Here is a 16,902-nt window from a genome sequence, read left to right on the forward strand (position 1 = left end):
TCACACATACACGGCTCACACATACACCGCTCACACATACACCGCTCACACATACACCGCTCACACATACACCGCTCACACATACACCGCTCACACATACACCGCTCACACATACACCGCTCACACATACACCGCTCACACATACACCGCTCACACATACACCGCTCACACATACACCGCTCACACATACACCGCTCACACATACACCGCTCACACATACACCGCTCACACATACACCGCTCACATACACCGCTCACACATACACCGCTCACACACCGCTCACACATACACGGCTCACACATACACGGCTCACACATACACGGCTCACACATACACGGCTCACACATACACGGCTCACACATACACGGCTCACACATACACGGCTCACACATACACGGCTCACACATACACGGCTCACACATACACGGCTCACATACACTCACACATCACACCGCTCACACATACACCGCTCACACATACACCGCTCACACATACACATACACGGCTCACACATACACCGCTCACACATACACCGCTCACACATACACGGCTCACACATACACGGCTCACACATACACGGCTCACACATACACGGCTCACACATACACCGCTCACACATACACGGCTCACACATACACCGCTCACACATACACGGCTCACACATACACACCTGGCTAGAAAACTCATCTCAGTATTTACCTCAGATCTTCAGTCAAAATGAATGAAATAAATGGAATCAAAATGCTGATACTCATTTCATTCTTTTAATTAACAAGTTATGAGTAACAGCCAATTCCCCCAGTGTGGAAAACGTTATTGTCCCCTTTACACTCAGTAACTGGTTGTGCCACCTTTTAGCAGCAAGGACTCCAACCAACCACTTCCTGTAGTTGATCAGTCCACCTTTAGCTGCAAGGACTCCAACCAACCACTTCCTGTAGTTGATCAGTCCACCTTTAGCTGCAAGGACTCCAACCAACCACTTCCTGGAGTTGATCAGTCCACCTTTAGCTGCAAGGACTCCAACCAACCACTTCCTGTAGTTGATCAGTCCACCTTTAGCTGCAAGGACTCCAACCAACCACTTCCGGTAGTTGTTGATCAGTCCACCTTTAGCTGCAAGGACTCCAACCAACCACTTCCTGTAGTTGTTGATCAGTCTCTCACGTCGCTGTGGAGGAATTTTGGCCCAGTCTTCCTTAAGCAGAACTGCTTAAACTGAGCTAGACATCCATGTTAGTGGACATACACTATATATACAAAAGTATGTGGACACCCCTTCAAATTAGTGGATTCGGCTAATTCAGCCACACCTGTTGCTGACTGGTGTATAAAATTGAGCACACAGCCATGCGATCTCCATAGACAAATATTGGCAGTAGAATGACCCGTACTGAAGAGCTCAGTGACTTTCAACGTGGCACCGTCATAGGATGCCACCTTTCCAACAAGTCAGTTCGTTAAATTTCTGCCCTGCTAGATCTGCCTCGGGCAACTGTAAGTGTTGTTATTGTGAAGTAGAGCAACAACGTCTCAACCGTGAAGTGGTAGACCACAACAAGCTCACAGAACGGGACCGCCGAGTGCTGAAGCGTGTAGTGCGTAAAAATCGTCTGTCCTCGGTTGCAACACTCACTACCGACTCTTCATGAAATGGGTCTCCGTGGCAGACTATCCGCACACAAGCCTAAGATCACCATGCCCAAGCCAAGCGTCGGCTGGAGTGGTGTAAAGCTCACTGCCATTGGACTCTGGATCAGTGGAAACGCTTTCTCTGGAGGGATGAATCACACTTCACCATCTGGCAGTTCGATGGAAGAGTCTTGGTTTGGCGGATGTCAGAACACTGCCTGCCCCAATGCAGAGTGCCAACTGTAAAGTTTGGTGGAGGAGGAATAATGGTCTGGGGCTGTTTTTCATGGTTTGGGCCCCTTAGTTCCATTGAAGGGAAATCTTAACGCTACATTTTAGTGGATGGACATGCTTACAAATTTGTGAACCCTTTCAACAACACATCCACTGACTTATCTTCTATATCTCTCCCCTCCAGACATCGAATGTGCCAAGAGCTGTGCCAAAATGGCAGAATCTGCAAAGATGCTTGCGAGTCAACAGGTAATATGTTTTAGAATAATTGAACACAAGTACAGACCACGGATATACGCTGGGTGTACAAAACATTAGGAACACCTTCCAAACATTGCGTTGCACCCCCCCCCCCCCCCCCTTTTGTCCTCAGAACAGACTCAATTCATCGGGTCAGGGACTCTACAAGGTGTCGAAAGCGTTCCACATTGTTGACTCCAATGCTTCCCACAGTTGTGTCAAGTTGGCTGTTTTTTTTGTTCAAACCGGTGCACCTACACCATACCCTGTTTAAAGGCATTTCAATATTTTGTCATTCACCCTCTGAATGGCACACATACACAATACATGTCCCAATTATCTCAAAGATTAAAAAGCCTTCTCTAACCCGTCTCCTCTCCTTCATAAACACTGATTTTGAAGTGGATTTAAACCTAAATTCACCTGGTGTGGTCTGTCATGGAAAGAGCATGTGTTCCTAATGTTTTATACACTCAGTGTATCTATGCTTGAAAACTGCAGCTTTACCCTCCTCCCTCTTAAACTTAAAGTGCAACTGATGACATTGAACAACTTCACTGATAGAAAACGGCCTGATAGAAAATGTGCATCGCTATTAGTCAAACATTTTATTGTAGTGTCAACATTTACTACAAAAATTTTACATTTGATTCATTTTCATTCAGTTTTTTTTTTGTGTGTGTGTGTGTGTTCGTCATGACTTACTTGAGGGTTGGGTTTTGATTTTTTTTCAACAATGCCCACTAGCTCGGGATAAACAGCTGCAGTCATTGCTCTCTATCTCTACGGTGAGACAGGCTGGTCCAGCAACGTAGTGGATCGGACATCTTTTAAATAAGACGACACGTCACACATTTTGTCTCTTGAGAAATACTTCACCAAACATCTTGGCTAGATGTAAAATTGCTCAACTAAAAACCTTGTCAAAATGAATAAAAGATTTTCATGAGTCACCTTAGAGATCCTGACTATTTTGAGGAAGTGACCCTCATTTGGTTCCTAATTTGTCTCATGGGGGAAAAACCCATCAGTAACTGCCTCATCAAACCACATCCCCTAAAAAAACTGAAATATCGTTTTTCTTAAATGAGCAACAGAGAAACGTGGAATCAGTGTGTTCTGTCTCTCGTTGAACACACGAGAAGAGAATGTGACTAATGATATTTGTCTGTTTGTCTGTTTGTCTGGCCCAGGACTACATGCCATTCAGGGAGACCTATATCTCTACGTTTAAGAATGACACAGAGTACAGCCAACTCCTCCTGCAGACTGCCACTGCCCTGCAGACCAACAAATTCATTCAGGTAGGACTGACGCTCTAGAACACATTCCTACGGGTAGGACTGACGCTCTAGAACACATTCCTACGGGTAGACCTGACGCTCTAGAACACGTTCCTATAGGTAGGACTGACGCTCTAGAACACATTCCTACGGGTAGGACTGACGCTCTAGAACACATTCCTACGGGTAGGACTGACGCTCTAGAACACATTCCTACGGGTAGGACTGACGCTCTAGAACACATTCCTACGGGTAGGACTGACGCTCTAGAACACATTCCTACGGGTAGGACTGACGCTCTAGAACACATTCCTACAGGTAGGACTGACGCTCTAGAACACATTCCTACAGGTAGGACTGACGCTCTAGAACACATTCCTACAAGTAGGACTGACGCTCTAGAACACATTCCTACAGGTAGGACTGACGCTCTAGAACACTAGTACAGGTAGGACTGATGCTCTAGAACACTAGTACAGGTAGGACTGACGCTCAAGAACACATTCCTACAGGTAGGACTGACGCTCTAGAACACTAGTACAGATAGGACTGACGCTCTAGAACACTAGTACAGGTAGGACTGACGCTCTAGAACACATTCCTACGGGTAGGACTGACGCTCTAGAACACATTCCTACGGGTAGGACTGACGCTCTAGAACACATTCCTACGGGTAGGACTGACGCTCTAGAACACATTCCTACGGGTAGGACTGATGCTCTAGAACACATTCCTACGGGTAGGACTGACGCTCTAGAACACATTCCTACGGGTAGGACTGACGCTCTAGAACACATTCCTACGGGTAGGACTGACGCTCTAGAACACATTCCTACGGGTAGGACTGATGCTCTAGAACACATTCCTACAGGTAGGACTGACGCTCTAGAACACATTCCTACAGGTAGGACTGACGCTCTAGAACACATTCCTACAGGTAGGACTGACGCTCTAGAACACAATCCTACAGGTAGGACTGACGCTCTAGAACACTAGTACAGGTAGGACTGATGCTCTAGAACACTAGTACAGGTAGGACTGACGCTCAAGAACACATTCCTACAGGTAGGACTGACGCTCTAGAACACTAGTACAGATAGGACTGACGCTCTAGAACACTAGTACAGGTAGGACTGACGCTCTAGAACACAATCCTACAGGTAGGACTGACGCTCTAGAACACTAGTACAGGTAGGACTGACGCTCAAGAACACATTCCTACAGGTAGGACTGACGCTCTAGAACACTAGTACAGGTAGGACTGACGCTCTAGAACACATTCCTACAGGTAGGACTGACGCTCTAGAACACTAGTACAGGTAGGACTGACGCTCAAGAACACATTCCTACAGGTAGGACTGACGCTCTAGAACACTAGTACAGATAGGACTGACGCTCTAGAACACTAGTACAGGTAGGACTGACGCTCTAGAACACATTCCTACAGGTAGGACTAACAAACCTTCAAGACTCAATAAGTGCAATGTACACAATCCTCTATGTTGTGCCTCTTTGTGCGTCCTGTAGCCGCTGTTGTCCAGAAGGACTGAGCTGGACAAACTGAGGAAAGACCTTAACGAGCAGTGGCAGAGAGAACAGAAGAAAATGGTTTGTGAGACTTCTGTCCCTCTGCCTTTCTCTCTGTGTGTGTGTGTGTGTGACTGACCTGTGTGTGTGTGTGTTACTTCACTACCTGTGTGTGTGTGTGGACTCACGTGTGTGTGTGTGTGTTACACTCCTCACCTGTGTAGTGTGTGTGTGTTACTGACTCACCTGTGTGTGTTACTTCACTCACCTGTGTGTGGTAGGACTGACTCACCTGTGTGTTACTTCACTCACCTGTGTGTAGGACTCACCTGTGTGTGTGTGTGTGTGTACTACTCACCTGTGTGTGTGTGTTACTTACACTCACTCTGAACACTGTGTGGTAGGACTGTGCTCACACATTCACCTGTGTGACTAACAAACCTGTGTGTGTGTGTGTGTGTGTGTTACTCACTCACCTGTGTGTGTGTGTGTTTAAAATCATTTGTGAAAGAAGTCACCTGTGTGTCCTGTATGTGTGTGTTACTTCACTCACCTGTGTATGTGTGGACTTCACTCACCTGTGTGTGTGTGTGTTACTTCACTCACCTGTGTGTGGTTTGTGTTACTTCACTCACCTGTGTGTGTGTGTGTGTTTACTTCACTCACCTGTGTGTGTGTGTGTGTGTGTGTTACTTCACTCACCTGTGTGTGTGTATGTGTGTGTTACTTCACTCACCTGTGTGTGTGTGTGTGTGTTACTTCACTCACCTGTGTGTGTGTGTGTTCACTCACCTGTGTGTGTGTGTGTTACTTCACTCACCTGTGTGTGTGTGTGTTACTTCACTCACCTGTGTGTGTGTGTGTGTTCACTCACCTGTGTGTATCGCCCCTCTCCCGTGCAGCAAGAGTCCGAGGCGGCGCTGCGTAAGGCCCAGTGGGCCCAGACCCAGAGGACAGACGAGTACCAGAAGGCCCAGTCCTCAGCCAGCCGCTCCCAGGAGGAACAGCCCAGGCAGCTGGAGAAGAAGAGGAAACTGGAGGAGGAGGCTCTACAGAAGGTATGGCAGAAGGACTGATCATTTCCAATTAACTGAGGTCAATAGGCTATGCTTTATTGTCCAATAATCTGTTATGTTAAGTTCCTTGATTAAGGGCCCAGCAGCAGCAGGTGAATCTAACCCATTTGCAAGGTCACTGCGCTATATTTCCCACAGTCCAGCTCTGTGACCGACAACCTTCCAGTTCCTGCTTCTCTAACCTTGAGGTGACCCCCACCCCCTTCTTTTCTAATGTTGTCTCTCCTCCCTGTCTCTCAGGCTGAGGATGCGAGGGACCACTACAGATCCTGTGTAGCCGATGCAGGAGCCAGGAAGGCAGAGCTGGCCAGCACCAAGACAGACATCCTCACTCAGATCAGAGAACTGCTGGCTCAGTGTGACCTCACACTCAAAGCTGTGAGTTTAAAAAATAAAAAAATAAAAACGTTTTATTTTCACCTTTATTTAACCAGGTAGACCAGTTCACCTTTATTTAACCAGGTAGACCAGTTCACCTTTATTTAACCAGGTAGACCAGATCACCTTTATTTAACCAGGTAGACCAGTTGAGAACAAGTTCTCATTTCCAACTGCGTCCTGGCCAAGATGAAGCAAAAGCAGTACGACAAAACAACGCTGAGTTACACAGTAGGCCACAGGATATAGTTATTGGTGGATCAGGGACCAGTTCAAACACAGCATGAGTATTGCACCAGAGTTTGGGGTGACTTATTGACTTACTTTCTCTAACTGTATATCCCTCCAGGTGACAGTCAACTGGTTCCAGCTGCAGCAGGCCCAGACCGTGTCTTCTCCCCAGGCCACTACCAGGCCCTGTGTGAAAACGCAAGATGTACGAGCCTGGACAGAAATACGCAAAAGCAGTTTGTCAGAAATCTACCCAAAGATCAGATACACATGGAGTCCTTCTCCGTTGACGGACGGTAAAGTCAATACCACTTCCTTATATAGTCTGTCACCCAACTGCACCCTATTCCCTATGTAGTCTACTTTAGATCAGGGCGCATGGCACCCTATTCCCTATATAGTGCACTACTTTAGACCAGAGCCCTATGGAACCCTATTCCTATATAGTGCACTACTTAAGACCAGGGCCCTATGGAACCCTATTCCCTACATAGTGCACTACTTTAGACCAGGGCCTTATGGAACCCTATTCCCTACATAGTGCACTACTTTAGACCAGGGCCCTATGGAACCCTATTCCCTACATAGTGCACTACTTTAGACCAGGGCCCTATGGAACCCTATTCCCTACATAGTGCACTACTTAAGACCAGGGCCCAATGGAACCCTATTCCCTACATAGTGCACTACTTTAGACCAGGGCCCAATGGAACCCTATTCCCTACATAGTGCACTACTTTAGACCAGGGCCCTATGGAACCCTATTCCCTACATAGTGCACTACTTAAGACCAGGGCCCAATGGAACCCTATTCCCTACATAGTGCACTACTTAAGACCAGGGCCCTATGGAACCCTATTCCCTACATAGTGCACTACTTTAGACCAGAGCCCTATGGAACCCTATTCCCCTATTCCCTACATAGTGCACTACTTTAGACCAGGGCCCTATGGAACCCTATTCCCTACATAGTGCACTACTTTAGACCAGGGCCCTATGGAACCCAGACCCTATTCCCTAGATAGTGCACTACTTTAGACCAGAGCCCTATGGAACCCTATTCCCTACATAGTGCACTACATACAGGCCTTTTTTCTGCATTGTAAAGTATTTGTCAGACTAATTAATGGGATGGTAAAAGGTTTTCAGTGGAACAACTAAAATCAGATATAAAGTATGCATGAAAAATAATGGAGCTATATATTTATAAATGAGATAGATCTGAGAACTATCAATCACAGAAATTAAAGAGTCAGGGAGAATCTCAAATAAAAAAAAATATTATGATTTTTTTTTGTCATGGCATGGGGATTTTGTTGGAAATGTTTTGAGTTACTCAGAATGCATTATTGACTGTATGTTTGTTTGTTTTACTCCATGTGTAACTCTGTGTTATTGTATGTGTCGAACTGCTTTGCTTTATCTGGGCCAGGTCGCAATTGTAAAGGAGAACATGTTCTCAACTTGCCTACCTGGTTAAATAAAGGTGAAAATAAATAAATAAATAGAAGCATAAGAACATGGCATTAGCCAAAAGAACATGGCATTAGCCAAAAGGCAAAGGGCAAAATGTGTTGAAATCCAGGAAATTAGCTTTAAAACTGCACATTTTCTTTTCAACCCTAAATGCAAAAATGTGTAGAATTTCAGAACATTAAAAAAAAATAATTTAACATTTTGTCTCTGCGACCCAGAGGAGGGCCTCTAAAATGTTTGGTCTGGACAGCCATTGGCCACGCCCACTGCCACGCCTAAATCAATTAGTAGTACACTATCCTTATTCGTAGTTCCTTCTAGAATAGTTTCATATCTCTCTAGCCTCAGGAGGACTGAGTTAGGTGTCAGACAGAGTAATGTCTCTCAGGATCTTTGGAACCCACGAGCTCCTCCTGCATAGCAAGGTGGCAGTCCATGGTATTGAATAATACAAGCAAACTGTCCTTTGGCCACCATTTTGGAACGACAACAACAACCAAAAACCATGTTAGTTTTGTTTTCAGTTCTTGTTTTGTTTTGGTCTAGTAATAATGTTGATATAGGTGTTTATTTTTGTTTGATGTTTGCTGGAGACAAACCAACATGCTTTTCATTTGACGGTGGGGCTTTCCCTTGTAAACTTCTATCTTCGTTACTGTAACCCTACTGTAGAAATCTGCTCAGATAGAGGATAACCCTACTGTAGAAATCTGATCAGATAGAGGATAACCCTACTGTATAAATCTGCTCAGATAGAGGATAACCCTACTGTAGAAATCTGCTCAGATAGAGGATAACCCTACTGTAGAAATCTGCTCAGAAAGAGGATAACCCTACTGTATAAATCTGCTCAGATAGAGGATAACCCTACTGTAGAAATCTGCTCAGATAGAGGATAACCCTACTGTAGAAATCTTGCTCAGATAGAGGATAACCCTACTGTAGAAATCTGCAGATCAGAAATCTGCTCACTGCTCAGACAGAGGATAGAGGGTCAGGGAGGATGAGGCAGGGTATAAATCAGGGTGAGGCAGGGCTGGTCAGGGTGAGGCAGGGCGGGTCAGGGTGAGGCAGGGATAGAGGATAACAGTAGAAATCTGCTCAGATAGAGGATAACGGGTCAGGGTGAGGCAGGGCGGGTCAGGGTGAGGCAGGGCGGGTCAGGGTGAGGCAGGGCGGGTCAGGGTGAGGCAGGGCGGGTCAGGGTGAGGCAGGGCGGGTCAGGGTGAGGCAGGGCGGGTCAGGGTGAGGCAGGGCGGGTCAGGGTGAGGCCGGGCGGGTCAGGGTGAGGCAGGGCGGGTCAGGGTGATGCAGGGCGGGTCAGGGTGAGGCACGGTGGGTCAGGGTGAGGCAGGGCGAACAGGTCTTTACAAACGAGCACACTTGTTTGTAAACGTAATTTCCCTCTCTCTCATTTAGGGAGAGAGAAAGTCTGTAAGAGGAAAAAGTGTGCGTTGAATTCATGCCCTTCCTGGTGAAATATCTGTGGCGAGCGCTGAATGCAGCAGAGGAGATTGTGAGCGTGAGGTTCTCCCTCTGCCTTTTAAACAAACACAAAAATGTTGCCTCGTAAGAGTCTTTTTCTTAATTTTTTACCAGCTAACCGTACTCCACTCACTATTCTATGAAGTGGTTGTTGTGAACACCTTCTGCCACTGATTCACAATCACTTTCATCATTTAGACTAGATTCAGAGTTGTCTTCAGGCTATCCTCATCCCTGTGTTGTTGTCAGCATGGAAACCAGGGAAGTCCTCATCCCTGTGTTGTTGTCAGGGAAACCAGGTCCTCATCCCTGTGTTGTTGTCAGCATGGAAACCAGGGAAGTCCCCTCATCCCATCCCTGTGTTGGTGCTGCTGTCAGCATGGAAACCAGGGAAGTCCTCATCCCTGTGTTGTTGTCAGCATGGAAACCAGGGAAGTCCTCATCCCTGTGTTGTTGTCAGCATGGAAACCAGGGAAGTCCTCATCCCTGTCTTGTTGTCAGCATGGAAACCAGGGAAGTCCTCATCCCTGTCTTGTTGTCAGCATGGAAACCAGGGAAGTCCTCATCCCTGTCTTGTTGTCAGCATGGAAACCAGGGAAGTCCTCATCCCTGTGTTGTTGTCAGCATGGAAACCAGGGAAGTCCTCATCCCTGTGTTGTTGTGGAAACCAGGGAAGTCCTCATCCCTGTGTTGTTGTCAGCATGGAAACCAGGGAAGTCCTCATCCCTGTGTTGTTGTCAGCATGGAAACCAGCATCCCTGTCTTGTTGTCAAAAACCAGGGAAGTCCTCATCCCCTCATCCCTGTCTTGTTGTCAGTTGTTGTGGAAACAGCATGGAAACCAGGAAGTCCTCATCCCTGTCTTGTTGTTGTCCTCATCCCTGTCTTGTTGTCATGGAAACCAGGGAAGTCCTCATCCCTGTGTTGTTGTCAGCATGGAAACCAGGGAAGTCCTCATCCCTGTGTTGTTGTGCATGGAAACCAGGGAAGTCCTCATCCCTGTGTTGTTGTCAGCATGGAAACCAGGGAAGTCCTCATCCCTGTCAGCATGGAAACCAGGGAAGTCCTCATCCCTGTGTTGTTGTCAGCATGGAAACCAGGGAAGTCCTCATCCCTGTGTTGGTGCTGCTGTCAGCATGGAAACCAGGGAAGTCCTCATCCCTGTGTTGGTGCTGCTGTCAGCATGGAAACCAGGGAAGTCCTCATCCCTGTGTTGGTGCTGCTGTCAGCATGGGGAAGTCCTCATCCCTGTGGGTGCTGCTGTCAGCATGTCCTCATCCCTGTGTTGGTGCTGCTGTCAGCATGGAAACCAGGGAAGTCCTCCCTGTGTTGGTGCTGCTGTCATCCCTGTGTTGGTGCTGCTGTCAGCATGGAAATCCAGGGAAACCAGGGAAGTCCTCATCCCTGTGTTGGTGCTGCTGTCAGCATGGAAACCAGGGAAGTCCTCATCCCTGTGTTGGTGCTGCTGTCAGCATGGAAACCAGGGAAGTCCTCATCCCTGTGTTGGTGCTGCTGTCAGCATGGAAACCATCCCTGGGGTGCTGCTGTCAGCATGGAAACCAGGGAAGTCCTCATCCCTGTGTTGGTGCTGTCAAGGGAACTCCTCTCAAGCATGGGATTGTCTCAAAAATGGGAGTTAATCTTTTGGTGATGCTGCCATGGAAACGAGTTAGTATTCAAAAATATTGACTGTGTCTCTGTCTCCCTCCAGGTTTGCTTTGTTCAGCAAGCGTTCGCTGGGCAGCACGAGTTCCCATGGTAACTTGTCCCAGGTGTCCCTGACCTCCGATGACGTCCTGAGTGGGGACGAGGTGGACAGTCCCCTGGGGTCGCGACCTGGGAAGAGGTCCAACAGCGCCACAGACATACAAGGTAGAGTCAGACAGACATGAAAGTACACAGTCAGACATGCATACAAGGTACAGTAGTATAGTACAACACAGTATAGTAGTATAGTACACCAGTAGTACAATATAGTACACCAGGAGTACAGTATAGTACAACACAGTATAGTAGTATAGTACACCAGTAGTACAACATCGTACACCAGGAGTACAGTATAGTACAACACAGTATAGTAGTATAGTACACCAGTAGTACAATATAGTACACCAGGAGTACAATATAGTACAACACAGTATAGTAGTATAGTACACCAGTAGTACAATATAGTACAACACAGTATAGTAGTATAGTACACCAGGAGTACAGTATAGTACAACACAGTATAGTAGTATAGTACACCAGTAGTACAGTATAGTACACCAGTAGTACAGTATAGTACACCAGTAGTACACTATAGTACACCAGGAGTACAATATAGTACAACACAGTATAGTAGTATAGTACACCAGGAGTACAGTATAGTACAACACAGTATAGTAGTATAGTACACCAGTAGTACAGTATAGTACACCAGTAGTACAGTATAGTACACCAGTAGTACAACACAGTATAGTACACCAGTAGTACAGTACACCAGTAGTTCACTATAGTACAACACAGTATAGTACACCAGTAGTACAGTACACCAGTAGTACACTATAGTACAACACAGTATAGTACACCAGTAGATCAGTACACCAGTAGTACACTATAGTACAACACAGTATAGTACACCAGTAGTACAGTACACCAGTAGTACACTATAGTACAACACAGTATAGTACACCAGTAGTACAGTACACCAGTAGTACACTATAGTACAACACAGTATAGTACACCAGTAGTACAGTACACCAGTAGTTCACTATAGTACAACACAGTATAGTACACCAGTAGTACAGTACACCAGTAGTACACTATAGTACAACACAGTATAGTACACCAGTAGATCAGTACACCAGTAGTACACTATAGTACAACACAGTATAGTACACCAGTAGTACAGTACACCAGTAGTACAATTGCACAACACAGTATAGTACACCAGTAGAATCAGTACACCAGTAGTACACTATAGTACACCACAGTATAGTACACCAGTAGATCAGTACACCAGTAGTACACTATAGGCACTATAGTAGTACAACACAGTCAGTACACGGTAGATCAGTACACCAGTAGTACACTAATATGTACAACACAGTATAGTACACCAGTAGATCAGTACACCAGTAGTACACTATAGTACAACACAGTATAGTACACCAGTAGTACAGTACACCAGTAGTACACTATAGTACAACACAGTATAGTACACCAGTAGATCAGTACACCAGTAGTACACTATAGTACAACACAGTTAGTACACCAGTAGATCAGTACACCAGTAGTACACTATAGTACAACACAGTATAGTACACCAGTAGTACAGTACACCAGTAGTACAATGCTGTAAAGAAAAGTATACATTTTCTGAGAATCTGGGGACCCATGCCAAATCTTTTATAGTATATTAGTACAGTCCTCTGAGGGGGTAAAGTATAGTATATTAGTCTCTGACCACCAGTCCCTATCACTGTCTCATCGTTGTTAGTATCACACCTACCATTGTTGTTGTCAGCAAACTTAATGATGGTACACTGGAGTATAGTAGTACAGTAGTATGGAGTAGTGCTTGGTACACCAGTAGTCGTGGGTGAACAGGGAGTACAGGAGAAGACTGAGCATGCACCCAGTGGGGGTATAGTACTCTGTGTTGAGGATCAGTACAGTACAGATGTGTTGTTACCTATCCTCACCACCTGGGGCGGCCCGTCAGGAAGTCCAGGATCCAGTTGCAGAGGGAAGTGTTTAGTCCCAGAGTCCTTAGCTTGTAGTGATGAGTATTTAGAGGATACTATGGTGTTAAACGCACTGAGCTGTAGTAATGAATAGCATTCACACATAGGTGTTCCTTTTGTCAAGGTGGAAAGGGCAGTGTGGAGTGCACCAGTATAGCACAGCACAGTATAATAGTTTTGTAGTTCAGTACACCAGTAGAATAGTACACTGTAGTATAGTATATTAGTACAGTACACCAGTAGAATAGTATATTAGTATAGTACACTGTAGTATAGTATATTAGTTCAGTACACCAGTAGAATAGTATATTAGTACAGTACACTGTAGTATAGTATATTAGTACAGTACACCAGTAGTATAGTACACTGTAGTATAGTATATTAGTATAGTACACTGTAGTATAGTATATTAGCACAGTACACCAGTAGTATAGTACACTGTAGTATAGTATATTAGTACAGTACACCAGGAATAGTATAGTACACTGTAGTATAGTATATTAGTACAGTACACCAGTAGTATAGTACACTGTAGTATAGTATATTACTACAGTACACCAGTATAGTATAGTAAACTGTAGTATAGTATATTACTACAGTACACCAGTAGAATAGTACACTGTAGTATAGTATATTAGTACAGTACACCAGTAGAATAGTATATTAGTATAGTACACTGTAGTATAGTATATTAGTACAGTACACCAGTATAGTAATAGTACACTGTAGTATAGTATATTAGTACAGTACACCAGTAGAATAGTATATTAGTATAGTACACTGTAGTATAGTATATTATAGTACACCAGTACAGTACACTGTAGTATAGTATATTAGTACAGTACACCAGTAGTATAGTACACTGTAGTATATTACTACAGTATATTAGTATATTACACTGTAGTATAGTATATTAGCACAGTACACCAGTAGTATAGTACACTGAAGTATAGTATATTAGTACAGTACACCAGTAGTATAGTACACTGTAGTATAGCATATTAGTACAGTACACCAGTAGTATAGTACACTGTAGTATAGTATATTACTACAGTACACCAGTAGTATAGTACACTGTAGTATAGTATATTACTACAGTACACCAGTAGTATAGTACACTGTAGTATAGTATATTACTACAGTACACCAGTAGTATAGTACACTGTAGTATAGTATATTACTACAGTACACCAGTAGAATAGTACACTGTAGTATAGCATATTAGTACAGTACACCAGTAGAATAGTACACTGTAGTATAGTATATTACTGCAGTACACCAGTAGTATAGTACACTGTAGTATAGTATATTACTGCAGTACACCGGCAGTGTGGTGGAGTACACCCGTGTATATGCATATGTGTTAGGACATCGCCTGCTGGGGTCAAGAGTTGACTGAACTGATCTGAAGCCGAAGATCTCTAGGAGCCAGGCTACTTTTATATATTTCTTACCAATACCAGATGTCCCAGTTTAGCCTCTATGATGGCAGCTAGTTGGCCCAGACCAGGTGAGGATAGACAATGCGATCTGGTGTCAGATGGATTAGGCTGTTTGGGCAATCGAGTTATGAACAGGTAACAATCTCAAATGATCACCTAACCCCCAGACGCTCTTACCCAAAGCGATTTAGTTAGTGGATTAATCTTAAAATAGGCAGGTGAAACATTTCTCCTCATTTTAAAGTAGCTATCAGCAAAGTCCGAGCTAGTAGGAGACGACAAGTGAGACAGACGGGATCTTAGAGGGTCTGAGTAGTATTAGGCTCCTGAGTGGCGCAGGGGCCTAAGACACTGCATCTCAGTACTAGATGCATCACTACAGTCCCTGGTTCGATTCCAGGCTGTATCACATGCGGCTGCGATTGGGAGTCCCATAATTGGCGACAGCGAACAATTGGCCCAGCGTCGTCTGGATTTGGCCCGGGGTATTCACGTCATTTGTAAATAACTGCCTAGTTAAATAAAGGTTAAATACAAGTGGATTTAAAAAAAAAAAATGCAGTATGGGACCTCTACCTTTTGCCACATTGGTGGGAAATGTTTGATTACAACAACTTTTTTAGTTGTGACAAAGACGTAGGTTTTCCTCTTACAGTTCCTGTTCCACTGTCGTTGGGTGTAGAGGTCTCTCCTCCAGGTCTGAGAGGGGCCCGTTGAGAGCCTGGGGATCTGGTAGTTAAGACAAGGGAATGTCTAGTGAGACAGAGAGTGCTAGAGGAAGCAGTGAGTCTCCATCCATGGACGCCCCCACTGCCAGCCCAGGTATGGGAACATGGAGCCCCATCAGTGCTATGGTTCATTATTATTTACCCATGGCTCATTATCCCAACTAACCCCCATTGGCCTCATGTGGGTATTTGGTGGGCAGGGTAGACAGGGGCTAGTCACCAGCCGAACACGGGCCAGCTCCCCCGACACGGGCCAGCGCCCCCGACACGGGCCTGCGCCCCCGACACGGGCCAGCGCCCCACGACACGGGCTAGCACCCCCCGACACGGGCCAGCGCCCCCCGGCACAGGCCAGCGCCCCCCGACACGGGCCAGCACCCCGGCACGGGCCAGCGCCCCCGACACGGGCCAGCGCCCCCAGCGCCCCGACGGGCCAGCGCCCCCGACATGGGCCAGCCTATACCAAGCCCAGCTACTTCATAATGAGGCGGGGCTCATTAGAATCTTTGGGTTCATGGTTTTATAACATGAATTGGCGTGTAAGTTAAAAACAGAACGCATGATAATACAAATTCCTGACACTATTTAAACCGATGAGGGTTGAGGAACTTTAAAGCCAATTATGTCAGAATATATATATCTATTTTTCTGCAGATAAATCCCTGTAGTTCTGGGGTCACAGGTTATTTTGGAGTAACCACTACTGTGAGGTTCCATTTTGAAGCGGTTGATCTCGCACACTGCCAATAAGGAAGTCAAAAAATGACTTTGACGTGCATGTGACATATGATAAACTTTTTTGTGTAAACAGGCAGCTGATCGTGAAGCGTTTATTTCAGGATAAGTGAAGGCCTTGGGGCCAACAGCCTTGGGGCCAACAGCCTTGGGGCCAACAGCCTTTGGCTCATCCAGCTCCACATTGGCCAATAGTTTTTGCCCACAACAATGTCAATGTGGACATGTTTGCTGAGTATAATACTATGTGTATATACACTGTAAAAAAAAATGTGATGGTTATCTGTCATGTAATAGCAAATGTGTATGTTTATCAATTCACTAAAAACAATTCTACAGGAAAAGAGAATGGTCTGATCTATACAATGACTGTTTTTTCTTCTTCGGTGAGTTAAATGACGTTGCTAATTGTTTAATGTGAGTTTTGAGGAAGTTTTTTTTTTAACTTCCTGTTGTCAGGTGACTTTAAACGCAGACTACCCAGAACCCCCTCCACTGGCACCATGTCCTCAGCAGACGACCTGGACGAGAGACAACCATACTCCGACAACGGTAAGACACAGTCAGACAGTCAGACAGACAGACAGACAGTCAGACAGACAGACAGTCAGACAGACAGTCAGACAGTCACAGTCAGGCAGCCAGACAGCCAGGCAGCCAGACAGTCAGTCAGTCAGTCAGTCAGTCAGTCAGTCAGTCAGTCAGTCAGTC

The 16,902-nt window shown here is 45.4% G+C and overlaps 1 pseudogene; it reads left to right on the forward strand.

Annotated features, from left to right (window-relative positions):
* LOC135558087 (rho GTPase-activating protein 29-like) overlaps positions 1-16,902 on the forward strand; it is a 72,345-nt pseudogene that overhangs the window by 35,597 nt on the left and 19,846 nt on the right.

Source organism: Oncorhynchus masou, chromosome 17 (genome assembly GCF_036934945.1).
Source record: "Oncorhynchus masou masou isolate Uvic2021 chromosome 17, UVic_Omas_1.1, whole genome shotgun sequence".
Taxonomy (NCBI): Eukaryota; Metazoa; Chordata; class Actinopteri; order Salmoniformes; family Salmonidae; genus Oncorhynchus; species Oncorhynchus masou.